This window comes from Acanthaster planci, linkage group LG07 (genome assembly GCF_054643075.1).
Source record: "Acanthaster planci isolate LZ-2023a linkage group LG07, COTS_SCS, whole genome shotgun sequence".
Classification (NCBI taxonomy): Eukaryota; Metazoa; Echinodermata; class Asteroidea; order Valvatida; family Acanthasteridae; genus Acanthaster; species Acanthaster planci.
Genome location: NC_141783.1, coordinates 2995118 through 3009217, shown reverse-complemented (window position 1 = coordinate 3009217; position 14100 = coordinate 2995118). Strand labels below are relative to the sequence as shown.

Here is a 14100-nt window from a genome sequence, read left to right as displayed (position 1 = left end):
GAGTTCGATCAGGTGATGTGTGGCAGTTAGTAGAATGATGAAATCACTTGATTTCAGAGACATTCTTGGCACAACATGGCGAGCCAAATACACTGTATCTGTGTCATCTGCTGTAAACATGGGTCGAAGAAGGAAAAATCATCCGAAGAAGAGGTGACAAAGTAGGCCTTCATTTTAAAAAAAATATATATCCACCTTGTATGATGTTTGACTCTTAGTAGGGCCTGTCATTTGGCCTGGCATGTACTTTCTCCTGGAACCACTATTTGTATTCATCTTGTAAGAATGAAAATGAAGTGTGCAACAGAATTGCATCCCAAATGTAGGATTCACAAACTTTCATAACTGAGCGTGGTTATAACAGTGTCTTATAGAATCAAAGTTCTAAATGCACAGCTACTGTGTTTTAGTCTCTCTTTTTTGCCATTAATTGTTCGTGCCCTTTTGTCTTTTTTTCGGTTTAACCTAGTTATACATGAATCGGTCTCATCAGCTCATTAAACTCGTGCATATCTGTGTAGTGATGACGACAAAGAATTATGAATTTTTTAAAGTGTCCTAATTGAATGTCGTTATGGCTTTTTTATTCATTCAGCACTACGGTAGAAAATGCTCCAAGCGCCCGGCCAAACGTGACGCCCGATATACAGGCGGCCGCAAGGGAATACTTAGATCTCCGAAATCCACTAATCGACTGGTAAGTTCCCCATGATCATTCCAGAATTGTTTTTAATTTTGACTCCAAAAGCAAGTTAAAATAATGCTGTAATCCGTTTGCTCTCAAGGTCCGGTATACAAATTACCATAGCTCGATCGTACATGTTCGTTATTTCTGATGAAGGGGCAAAGATTTTTTCGTCATGTGACGCACCGATGTGTTCGTTTCTGATTCTGCATGTTTTTTGTTTTTTTTCCCCAGGAACGCCCCCTGGTTTAATGCGGAGCTGGATTTGAGGGACGACGATGAGGATGGGGACGAGGATAACGACAACACCGATACCCAGGAACACCAATGTGTTTGCAATCTCTGACCCTTTCACGGAGATGTTGTCACCGCCCGATATCGTCCTGACTCGGTAAGATATCCTTTCGAATTCCTTAAAATGAAACTTAAGAGGTCGTGTATATGGTTTGTATAATTCAGTCTCACTCCTTGAGAACATCGGAAAACTTATCAGTCAATGCAGCAACAAAAATTTAAAATTGTTCCCCATATTTGTTTTTGTTTTGCAGAACAACGTAACTCGACTCAGCATAATCCAGTGCCCCGCAGCCCCAACCTGATGGCCCCCATCAGCCGGATTCCCATATGCACAGAAAAATCATTGACTGTAACGTAATGATCTGTTTGTAAATGGTTTTATGATCTGAATAAAAGAGAATAAGAAAGAGAAAATGTATTGAAATGAGTCAGTTGCCATAATTCCTACATGTGTCTCCCATTCTAATACATGTACTTATATTTACCGTCATGTTTTATGTAAACAGTTTTGCAATGCTAACATGTATGAGATAACTCATAGGTCAGGGGTATTTCTATTCCTTGCGCGTCAAACAATCTAATACCAAGGGTAACCACTGTTCTTTGTTTTAGGTCATGGACATGTCTAACAAAAATGGGCAAAATTGGACATGGGTGCTAAAGCATCACATAACTATAAGCTGTACACAATTTAGATACAATTTGCCTACACAAACGCATAAAGAAGGAATCTTGGGGATTTGACTATCTGGGTTTGAGGGTTTAAGGCGTAGTGTGCACACCTTGGAAAATGATTGCCGATAAAAAAATTAAAAGGTTACCAAAAGTTTCATCCATGTCAAAAAACACTGCATGTACCGTGCTATAAATCAACAAAATTTATCACACCATACCTTTGAGATTAAACACTCCCGGCACCCACTTGACCAGTGAATCCAATTCTCTAGCCAACTGTAACCTATTTTTTAAGATGACATGATGCATATGGCATCAAGCCAGTGGACTTGAATTTGACTGTTCGCCTGTCCACCATTGATCGAGGTGCCACAGTGATGTACCACAAGGGCTATTCCCCTCTACAGGTGCCAGTGGAGGGCACTTGAGTTTACCACATTTGCCATGTGATTTTGTAAAGTTTCATTATTTTAGACAGGTGCCTAACAGGTTGCATGTGCTGTGCACCTTAATAGTTCTATTACATTTTCATTGTTTGCTCTAATATAATTACACAACGGCCGTTGGTGTGTTGGTGAATAGTGGTCATTGGGTATCACTATATCTGACTTGTGGTCTTGGGTATCACAACCACTGTTGATATGTTGGTGGTCATGGGTACCGCCTATAACTATAGTTTTCTTTGTTTGTTGAGATTGCTTGACTTCTTAATCCGGTTTGCCCTAAATTTGTGGTATTGGTATTCCAGATGAACAGTTAAACATTGATTAAAATTGAAGCTGTGGTGAGAGACACATACACACACAATAAAACTGCCTTGTTGGTGTGTCTATTCTTTCAGGTGTTTGAGTACAATCCATTGTTAGTTTCAAGTAATTCTATGTTTAACCTTACTGAGCATCCTGGACTTGGAAAAATTATTCTACATGTAAGTCATTTAAAAGGTTAAGGGATAAGATGATTTTCCTTACTATTCTGATTACATGTCACAATTTCTTTGAACTCTCACTTGTAACTAGCTTGATTATGGAAAATGTAGTACTGGTTGTTGTTGGCAAAGTTTAGGATACATGATTCTGAGATTTGAAATATAACTTGTATGAAGTGTTGGCTCATTGAATTTTCTGGTGTTTGTCAGGCAGAGTTTTTTTCTCTTTCTTTCTTTTTATCTTTTATACTTTTGTATTGTTTACAGAAGACAGAGGCACTGCGGGTTGGCACATAGCACAATGTTGGAACACATTGTGTGCAGGAAGGCAGCTTATTGGATAACGTCTGAATCTTCTGAAGCCTCCTGTACAGTTTACACGAACATGATGAGTATATCACTGCCAGGGTGATACTAAGATTGACACCCCCCTCAATAATTAGGTGGGGAAAAGTTAGGAAAAGTCACGGGAGTTCGATCAGGTGATGTGTGGCAGTTAGTAGAACGATGAAATCACATGATTTCTGAGACATTCTTGCCACAACATGGCGAGCCAAATACACTGTATCTGTGTCATCTGCTGTAAACATGGGTCGAAGAAGGAAAAATCATCCGAAGAAGAGGTGACAAAGTAGGCCTTCATTTTAAAAAAAATATATATCCACCTTGTATGATGTTTGACTCTTAGTAGGGCCTGTCATTTGGCCTGGCATGTACTTTCTCCTGGAACCACTATTTGTATCTATGAGAATGGAAATGAAGTGTGCAAGGAATTGCATCCCAAATGTAGGATTCACAAACTTTCATAACTGAGCGTGGTTATAACAGTGTCTTATAGAATCAAAGTTCTAAATGCACAGCTACTGTGTTTTAGTCTCTCTTTTTTGCCATTAATTGTTCGTGCCCTTTTGTCTTTTTTTCCGTTTAACCTAGTTATACATGAATCGGTCTCATCAGCTCATTAAACTTGTGCATATCTGTGTAGTGATGACGACAAAGAATTATGAATTTTTTAAAGTGTCCCAATTGAATGTCGTTATGGCTTTTTTATTCATTCAGCACTACGGTAGAAAATGCTCCAAGCGCCCGGCCAAACGTGACGCCCGATATACAGGCGGCCGCAAGGGAATACTTAGATCTCCGAAATCCACTAATCGACTGGTAAGTTCCCCATGATCATTCCAGAATTGTTTTTGATTTTGAGTCCAAAAGCAAGTTAAAATAATGCTGTAATTCGTTTGCTCTCAAGGTCCGGTATACAAATTACCATAGCTCGATCGTACATGTTCGTTATTTCTGATGAAGGGGCAAAGATTTTTTCGTCATGTGACGCACCGATGTGTTCGTTTCTGATTCTGCATGTTTTTTGTTTTTTTTCCCAGGAACGCCCCCTGGTTTAATGCGGAGCTGGATTTGAGGGACGACGATGAGGATGGGGACGAGGATAACGACAACACCGATACCCAGGAACACCAATGTGTTTGCAATCTCTGACCCTTTCACGGAGATGTTGTCACCGCCCGATATCGTCCTGACTCGTAAGATATCCTTTCGAATTCCTTAAAATGAAACTTAAGAGGTCGTGTATATGGTTTGTATAATTCAGTCTCACTCCTTGAGAACATCGGAAAACTTATCAGTCAATGCAGCAACAAAAATTTAAAATTGTTCCCCATATTTGTTTTTGTTTTGCAGAACAACGTAACTCGACTCAGCATAATCCAGTGCCCCGCAGCCCCAACCTGATGGCCCCCATCAGCCGGATTCCCATATGCACAGAAAAATCATTGACTGTAACGTAATGATCTGTTTGTAAATGGTTTTATGATCTGAATAAAAGAGAATAAGAAAGAGAAAATGTATTGAAATGAGTCAGTTGCCATAATTCCTACATGTGTCTCCCATTCTAATACATGTACTTATATTTACCGTCATGTTTTATGTAAACAGTTTTGCAACGCTAACATGTATGAGATAACTCATAGGTCAGGGGTATTTCTATTCCTTGCGCGTCAAACAATCTAATACCAAGGGTAACCGCTGTTCTTTGTTTTAGGTCATGGACGTGTCTAACAAAAATGGGCAAAATTGGACATGGGTGCTAAAGCATCACATAACTATAAGCTGTACACAATTTAGATACAATTTGCCTACACAAACGCATAAAGAAGGAATCTTGGGGATTTGACTATCTGGGTTTGAGGGTTTAAGGCGTAGTGTGCACACCTTGGAAAATGATTGCTGATAAAAAAATTAAAAGGTTACCAAAAGTTTCATCCATGTCAAAAAACACTGCATGTACCGTGCTATAAATCAACAAAATTTATCACACCATACCTTTGAGATTAAACACTCCCGGCACCCACTTGACCAGTGAATCCAATTCTCTAGCTAACTGTAACCTATTTTTTAAGATGACATGATGCATATGGCATCAAGCCAGTGGACTTGAATTTGACTGTTCGCCTGTCCACCATTGATCGAGGTGCCACAGTGATGTACCACAAGGGCTATTCCCCTCTACAGGTGCCAGTGGAGGGCACTTGAGTTTACCACATTTGCCATGTGATTTTGTAAAGTTTCATTATTTTAGACAGGTGCCTAACAGGTTGCATGTGCTGTGCACCTTAATAGTTCTATTACATTTTCATTGTTTGCTCTAATATAATTACACAACGGCTGTTGGTGTGTTGGTGAATAGTGGTCTTGGGTATCACAACCACTGTTGATATGTTGGTGGTCATGGGTACCGCCTATAACTATAGTTTTCTTTGTTTGTTGAGATTGCTTGACTTCTTAATCCGGTTTGCCCTAAATTTGTGGTATTGGTATTCCAGATGAACAGTTAAACATTGATTAAAATTGAAGCTGTTGTGAGAGACACATACACACACAATAAAACTGCCTTGTTGGTGTGTCTATTCTTTCAGGTGTTTGAGTACAATCCATTGTTAGTTTCAAGTAATTCTATGTTTAACCTTACTGAGCATCCTGGACTTGGAAAAATTATTCTACATGTAAGTCATTTAAAAGGTTAAGGGATAAGATGATTTTCCTTACTATTCTGATTACATGTCACAATTTCTTTGAACTCTCACTTGTAACTAGCTTGATTATGGAAAATGTAGTACTGGTTGTTGTTGGCAAAGTTTAGGATACATGATTCTGAGATTTGAAATATAACTTGTATGAAGTGTTGGCTCATTGAATTTTCTGGTGTTTGTCAGGCAGAGTTTTTTTCTCTTTCTTTCTTTTTATCTTTTATACTTTTGTATTGTTTACCACGCATTAATTTTAAAGTCTTGTTTGTTTAGTTTGCTACCAGTAGTTTGTAACCATTTCCCCATTTTTGGTATATCATGCATGCTTAGTTTTTTATAATATTGCAGTGTCCATAATACTTGGTTTAATACAGTGCTGGTCAAATAGGAATTTCAGCATCAAGTTGTTTCCTGTCACTGGTGATTTAGTTGTTAAACGAAGTGCATTTAGTTTAGTGTAGAAGTTAAAAGATTATCTCTTCTGTTTTGGCTGTTTTGTGCACCCACCTCACTTTTGGTTTTGACCCTGTGACACAGCTGTGGAGCATGAAGTGAACTGGCAGTGTAGGGTCCAGTTGGCCTTGGTGCCACTGGCCTAGGAGTGTGTGTGAGTTAAGGCACCCCTGGGAAGGTTTGGGGTATGTTTTGTCTTTTCTCTTGTGTCAGTGTTTTTTCAACTAAGTTATATGTTAATGCACTGCATTCAGTGAGGTTTATAATGCAAATTTGGGAAAGGAGTTAGACCTTGGCCAGAGAAGTTGATCTTCTTGTTTCTCTGGGAAGGCTATGTTCTGTTGAGTGAGGTATATTTTAATACCGGATGATCAGTAAATGATCAATGGTGAAAATATAATTTGTCAGCTGAAATTGGTGGAGTTCATCTTGATTTCCAAGTTGTAACTTCGACTTTTTATGTGTTTTCTGTTACAGCGTTTTTTTCCTTGTGCCATACAATTTGCGCTCTATTAAAGTCCAAATACCACCGCATTCTGATGTGTGTCCAGCATGTTTTATTGCTCACAGCAAATTGCAGGTGTGTTTTTAAATCCACAAGCAATTTATATTACATTTAATTTTACAATTACATTTATAATTTACAGCAACTCAATCAGTTACATTGCTTATGATCAATAGCAAAGATGCCAGTCTGTACACGATGCTCAAATGAAAGGAAAGGCAAGTCCGATATACCGCTGTCCCACTTCAAGATGTGAATGGACGTATCAGAAGACACCGGCGGACCTGGAGGGAGCCAGCTAAACATCCCAAGAATGGATGTACATTGTACTTGTTGTCTCAAGAATTTTGCCAAATGACAAAATCAAAACTAATCCATGTACTGTACATGTATGTGCATTTCTGCTAGAAAAAGGTATGCATGCTACTGGACTGCAGAGGCCATCAAAGAATGGAAATTATTTGTATCACAAATTGATTAAAGAATTCTTTCAAGGCTTCCCTCCATACAATGATAACTTGTTGGCACTTGTAAATGGCACGTATTATGGAAGTTTCCATACCTCATAACGAATGTGTATATTGTGAAATACAAAGGTTATACATGTAAGTATGTATGTACATGTACATGTAGCAAATTGTAAAATTATTTGTGAAATTAAATGTGTTCACTGCTTCAAATATGGGCTTTGTAAAGAGAAATACTGGCAGATTTTAAGTAAGAATAAGTCTAAAGAACTTTTTAAGGGCCAGTCATCATTGTTTGTTTGTTGCTAAGGTTTTTTTATTTACATATACAGTGTTCACGATACTTGGGTCTCTAAAGATAGGGAGACAGCATTACATATGTAAATGTGTGATACTTGTCCTAATCTATGTCAACTTTACATTGGTACTTTGAATTTACTTGCTTCACTGCTAAATATGGAGGCCATCACATCTGCCAGTACAGTGTGTTGGCTTACAGTATGCCACATTAAGTATTCTGTCATTGAAACCATGCCATGGAGAAAAGACACAAATGCAGATGGGGGATGGGAACTGATTTTTGTCCAAGCCTCAGGATCCATCCTTGATTGTGACAGAACTAATTAGTGAAGTGCCTCAATACAAGCCTTTATATTCTCACTCAACGGTCAAATTGGAATGCTGTATTCTAAAAGAATGATGTAGGTAGATTTGCAGAACACTGGCAATTACACTGGCCTTCCATGTTAATCCATGAGAAAAATGGCTGTCAGTAGAAATTAAACGTCACTTCGTAGCATGTTAAGACAAGTCTCTGTCCATATCACCAGAGACCATCACAAGCAGGCAATTCTTCCCTTTTTCATCAAAATGAGAACAATCCTGAATTACCCTGCTTATGGATGCTTTCATTTGAGATGCATGAGTAGGATGTACAGTGCTGATGCACTTCAAGGAATTTTTCTAGATGATTCGGATAGTCATGACAGTTCATTCTCAGTCACTCAAGTGACAGTGACAACAGTGACGTCACTACAGAGAATGACACCAAGACTGAAAATTCTGTTGTGGCAATCCCCCCCCCCGGAAAAACAAGTACTTTGAACTTCTTTTGAACTTATCTGTAGTGATTTGTGCTATGCATGTATCTACAGTTCTACTGTATTCCTTTCTACTGGAAGATCAAACCTCACTCACACATTATACTGTTATAACTACAACAAAGCTAAAAAGAAAGTTGTCAGTCTTTTCCATAGCAGTACTTTGTGAGCAACTTACACCCTCAGTCAATTTTAACAAATGTAACCTCCCCCGCACCTCTTCTATTCAACCTGTCTGTTTCCTTGCTCAGTGAAAAAAAAAATAAACATGCCGATTCCCCAAATCAGTGCACGGCAGCAACTCCAATCATTTACATGTAAGTACACTGTACTCACCTGAATGACTTACCTGTAGTAATGGAGACTGTACAGAAATGACGGTACAAGTAGGGTACGTCAACAAAGCAAGGCACGGTCGGTCGGTCGGCCTGTGAACTATCATGTGGTGGAACAGCTCAGAAATTTACCATGGGTGTCATTGAATCGGCCTATCCCTGGGCCCACCTGTTTTCCTTCCTCCGTGGTTCATGCTAAGATCTTCTTAGATTCTTAGTCACGCAGAGTCAAGAAGACAGCACAACAGTTACCTACCGACCATCGACATAAACCACTGAGGAAAGCCACAAAATGTCTACATGTATAACGTTAGTACAATCAAGGTCAGGTCACACGAAGTGCCACGTAAGCCGAGCTACCTTGGACGTTACAACCCTCACTGGCAGACCCCTGAACTCGCCCGCGATTGGGACTGCGCGGCGGACGAAGAACTACCGGAGTTCTCGGGATAGGAAAATGAAACTTCTTCAGAAATTCCTCCATGGTTTTACAAAACAACGGAATAAACACAGCACACATCGAATAAACACACATCGTCGTTCAAGACCCTCCAAGATACCTGGAATGCGTGGAATTAGACGTAAAAACTATGATTTCCAGCATCCAATGCGTCGCGTCTTGTTTGCTTCGCCGAGGTGTCCCCCTGAAGAAGTTCGTTGGCCAGCAGCATGCTGACATGAAGCTACAGGCTAACCTCCTGCCGTAGATATGTGTACTACTTCCAGTCGCAGCCACCTAGTTTGGACGTATATTGTGACTGTGACTGATTATCCTGGCTGTGGAAGGCACCACGTGGTCTTGAAAATTGAAGCGCTATAACTTGCACAACACTTGTTTATTGCGCCTTGACGATGAGCTGATGGTTTATTGAAGTATATTCCTGAACAGTACATTCCTCATTAACTTAATAAAAAAATCAACATATCCAGTGCTGAAAGAGATAACACTTGAGCGCTAGACTTTGTAGAGAGCATTATTAGCATTAATTAAACGGTGCATACGGGAGGCGTTTCGCGCACAAGACTTGAAAAGATGTGGTCGGCCTTTCTCGTGTATTTGTAACTTTATTTCATTCTATTTTCCCTTTTATATGAAAGTTAAATGTATTTTTATAAGCAGTTCAACAAAAAATATCATGCAAACATAAATTGTAATTTAAACCCATTCTGCTTAATGTCGTAATTCAATTGTCGGATGCAAGGACATTTTTTAAAATAAGATACCACCTTAATTCATTTCAGAAATGGATGATAAAATAATGAGAATATAAGAAAATGGAAAAGGAGAATACGGCGCGGTTTCCACCCTAATGACTATATACATGTATACACTAAGCCCTCTATAGTTCCACCGGCGACATAATTGTCTTGATAGTCCTTGTATCCGCCCAAAAAAAAATCATTTTACATCATCATCACCCTCATCGCCCTGCTAATCACCATCATCATGTACCATACTCTGCTAAAGCCTTGGCGACCAGTTTCCTCCATTTCGACCTATTTACTGTTTAACCTCTAACAGCACCCCCCCCCCCAAAAAATATTTGAGAGAACGTGTTATATAATAGGTTTTGAAGCCCAAACTCGAGAGGGCTCGTGCAGTTTTTCTATTAAAACTGAAATTGAAGTCTTGGTTTGTATTATGAATTCGACGAGTTCAGTTTGAAATCTGATGTCTGGAAATTTTGCCGTCATTCAGCCAGCTGATGCACATCCACTAGTCAATTGAGGCAGAATTGCGTGGATTGTGGATCACTATCACTACATTATTTCATATAGATGCGATCGCCATTTCTCAGTGGAGTAAAATTGATTTCGTATTAAACCAAGCAAAACAGAAACAAAAGCTTTGAGTTGACAGATTCACTCAAACTGTTTTATATAAATAATTTTAAATTGAAACAACGAGCGGAGACAACAAGGAAGATGGATTTTACCTGGATGTAAGAGGATTCTGACTCAAGAAGGGATTCTGCTTACTGCGCTAATCCCAGAATACCTGCACTCTTCCATAATAATTTGAAACATAATTCATTTTGCTATTTGAGTAAGGCTTATAAACAACATTGTTTAAAAAGGATTTTATATTTGAACAATCTTATTTTACATTTGAATTTGAAACAGTGTAATTATTGTACCTGTTGAAACAGCAATTATTTTTGAAAGCGCAACATCTCTGGGACGCTGCTTTCCACACATGATTTTTTTTTACTAAACTTCCAAACTAAACAATAGCCTTTGGGTAGAAAATGACTAGACCCCGATCCAATTTAGAATTTAATGTTGAGCTTCTGAAACCTGAAAGGAGTGATATGTTTTGGACGTTGTTTGCATGTCCAGTTTGGATCTGATAAATCCGCCTGCAGTTGCAGAGCCTGCTGAAATAAATATGATTACAAGTTCTTAGCAGACTGTGGAGTCAGGTTGCTACAATGATACTTGTCATGCTTGTCACCTGTGTGACCAAGGATTAATTCCCGGAGGACAGTGTGTGGATTGTGTATTCAATCCTTACCTGATTTTGGGGGTTTACTAATATCATTTGTCCAGGAGTTTCCTCTCTCCCTAAAGCTGAATATGTCCTAATTTTCCTACTCTTGTTTACTTATATTTGTGAGCTATGTTGCCTTAGACTTTAAGGAATCACTTTCCCAACAACAAAGAGAATATAATAAAAGAGATTATATTGTTTTACCATTTTGTTTAACGTTTTGGCAACCCCTCGATCTGCCCTAATTCAATAGACCTGTCATTTATTTTTCCTCCTAAATCAAAGTGCATTTAGTACATGAATATAGATCTTAAGTCGTAAAAGTGTAGCTGCAATTACTTTTCTGAAGCACAGTTTTTATATAATTTTACACTCTTATTAAAAAAATTAAAGTATTTCAAATTCCTGTTTGGTCAAACACATTGAATAGTGCACCTATTGAAAGTCCATGATTCTCTAGACACCTGAGGGCGCTGTTTCCCCCACGAGTTTTTGGTTAACCCGCTTAATTTTCTTCTCCCCTTCATTATACCCGAATTCGCGTTGGATTTTGAATTTGCCCTCTCCTCCTTCGTCTCTAAAACCAATTCCCTTTTGTCCGGCTATTATACCGAGAAGTCTTTTAGATTCAATACGTTTGGTTATGACCATTTGCAGGTAGAATATGTGGCGAACTTTCTGTTGCATTATTCATTACACGCTTAGAAGAGGTGTAACTTTTGTGGAGGGAACACCCACACCAAGCAGGAAATATTGCATTATTCATAAACATGGTGGTAGGGGAGTGGCCCTGGCAGAAACCAGATCGTGCTGTGCACACGCGGCCATAAACGCACTGTACATGTACATGTACAGTACATGTACAGTAGATGTACTGTACTGTATAGTACATGTACAGCACATGTAACACATGTACATGTACAATACACGTACATGTGTACAAGAATGCGGAACTACGGTGAGCCCTTGGTCCGGTCAGCATGATATCGCACGTCAGGACCTTTCGTGAAAGTCATATTTTTGCGTACAGTATGTACATGTACACTACATATACTGTACATATAGGCCAACCTTCATGACGTTGTTCCCTGGGGGATCTGGTCGAGAGAGAGTGATCATCGTACGTCTGATTTTCTTACCTCCGCGCTAGGCTGAGCACAGTTACCTGATTTCGTTATAGGCATATTAAACTGGGATATAATTATTCGGCTTGATCTGATTTTATTTTTTCCTACCTCCATGGTTGTACTGATAATGTAAGACTTGAAATGGAGGGCCAACGAACCCAAATTTGACATGATTGATTTCCAGATTTTGTGCGGAATGTCGGAGTGTGTATACGTAGGCACGTTGTACAGTGCACTTCAGTATCAGTAGTGCCTAGTGGCTACATTCCTTCCTAAATCTACACGGCCAGCTGCAGGTGTCGGCCGATCATACATGTTAAGTTTCACACTGACAGACTGGTGCATGGTTAATCAGGTAAGTCAGGTACGTACATGCATTTCCTTCGTTCAAATGTCTTTTCGTGAGTTGATCTAGGTGAAGCATAAGGCAGTTTTGTTGGATGATTGATAATAATAAGATGAATAAAAAAAACTTGTAATGCGCGCATATCCACCCAAGTGGGTGTTCAAGGCGCAGGATCCGTGATTCAGAGAACTATCAAGTGTTGATCAAGTCACTGACCTCTGCAAAACTGATCTTTTTGGCAATAAGCCTTATTGCTGATATCGCATGTGGTTTTGCACAGTGGTAGAAAGGCATTGTGGGAAGAAAAAGGAGCAAACATTGTCCCCTTTTCCTTCCCAGAATGCCTTTCTACCATTCTGCAAAATCACCAATGCTGTTTCAGCAATAAGGCGTATGGCATATCCATACCTCACAAAAGAATCCTATGCCTGTAGGACCCTATGGGATTCTATGGAATCCTATAGGGTCCTATAGGACATGTAAAGGATTGAACATATTTCTATAGGATTCCCATAGGGCATGAAAAGATTGTAAAAACTATAGGATTCTTATAGGACATGTAAAGGACTGTACATACATCGATAGGATTGATACTACATGTATGCCTAATATGGGGTCAATTTTTTTTAGACCACATGGTTGTAGGATTCTACTGATCAGCCTTTCAAATAGCTTTAGCTGTGTGCATTTGTTATCCTGAATGAAATCCCTCAAGTGGATTGTAGGGAACTGTTGAACACATACAGCACAACATGGGTAATTGCAAGTCATGTATATTGCCAAAGTGGTTTAGTGAGAGGAAGGGGTGTGGAAAAGCTCTGTAAAATTTGCCGGGTGTGGGCTGCTGGATGACACAAAATATATTGAGTGTCAAAACAGTAAATGTTGTCTTCAGTTGACACTACTTAAGAAGCATCATCAAAAAGGCAAACATGTTAAGAACCAACAATTTAAGTGTAATTTTTACCAATGGTAGCAATGTAGTGGGGGGGGGTTGGCTAAGATAACTGTGGAAGTCTTTGCTGACATTGTAAGTAAAGCTATTAATTGTGCACTTTCTTCTGTCGCAAATTTAATACTGCGTTGATGTACGGATTTACACATATCAACCAAAAACTTGCCTGTCTGGCAACACCTGCTTACTCTATGACCTGCATCAGAAATTCAAGTCCTTAAAACCTGTTTTGATTAAGAATGATTAAGAATTGTTATTATGAACCTCTGTCTAAGTTTTTAATGTAAAAAGCTTTTAGGCAGATAATAACAGTGTTGTAGTCAAGACCATCCTCAAGACCAATCACAAACCACACAAGACCATGAACAAGACCAGTCACAAGTAACCGGGTGAACAATGACAAAAGAATACTTTTGTTGCAGTTCATCTGAATAGCTTGTGACTTGAATTTTGAGTGTTAGTCCTATGGGGTCTTACGATGGTCTCAGCTACAACATGGATAAATAAGGAAATAATATCACTCGGCAAATTTACCTATTAAGTATAAGTCAGCTGAAAACCAGTCCACATACAATGTAGTTCAAATAAATCCTTTACTCAGATGTCTGTATTCAGAAGGACCATGAATTGGCCTAGCTCAACTGAGAACTTATTGTTACAATCCCAGCTGAGAGCAGAAACTCTCATTGCCTTGC

General features: G+C 39.1%; 2 long non-coding RNA genes across 2 annotated transcripts; both read left to right on the top strand.

The window, feature by feature from the left end:
* Positions 1–297: 297 nt before the first annotated feature.
* On the top strand, positions 298–1338 carry LOC147798531 (uncharacterized). The gene is made up of 3 exons (XR_015425785.1): positions 298–697; positions 920–1076; positions 1234–1338. It is a non-coding gene; the product is annotated as an uncharacterized LOC147798531 (long non-coding RNA).
* A 2011-nt stretch (positions 1339–3349) lies between these two features.
* Positions 3350–4770, top strand: LOC147798530 (uncharacterized). The gene is made up of 3 exons (XR_015425784.1): positions 3350–3746; positions 3968–4123; positions 4281–4770. It is a non-coding gene; the product is annotated as an uncharacterized LOC147798530 (long non-coding RNA).
* The last annotated feature ends 9330 nt before the right edge of the window (positions 4771–14100 follow it).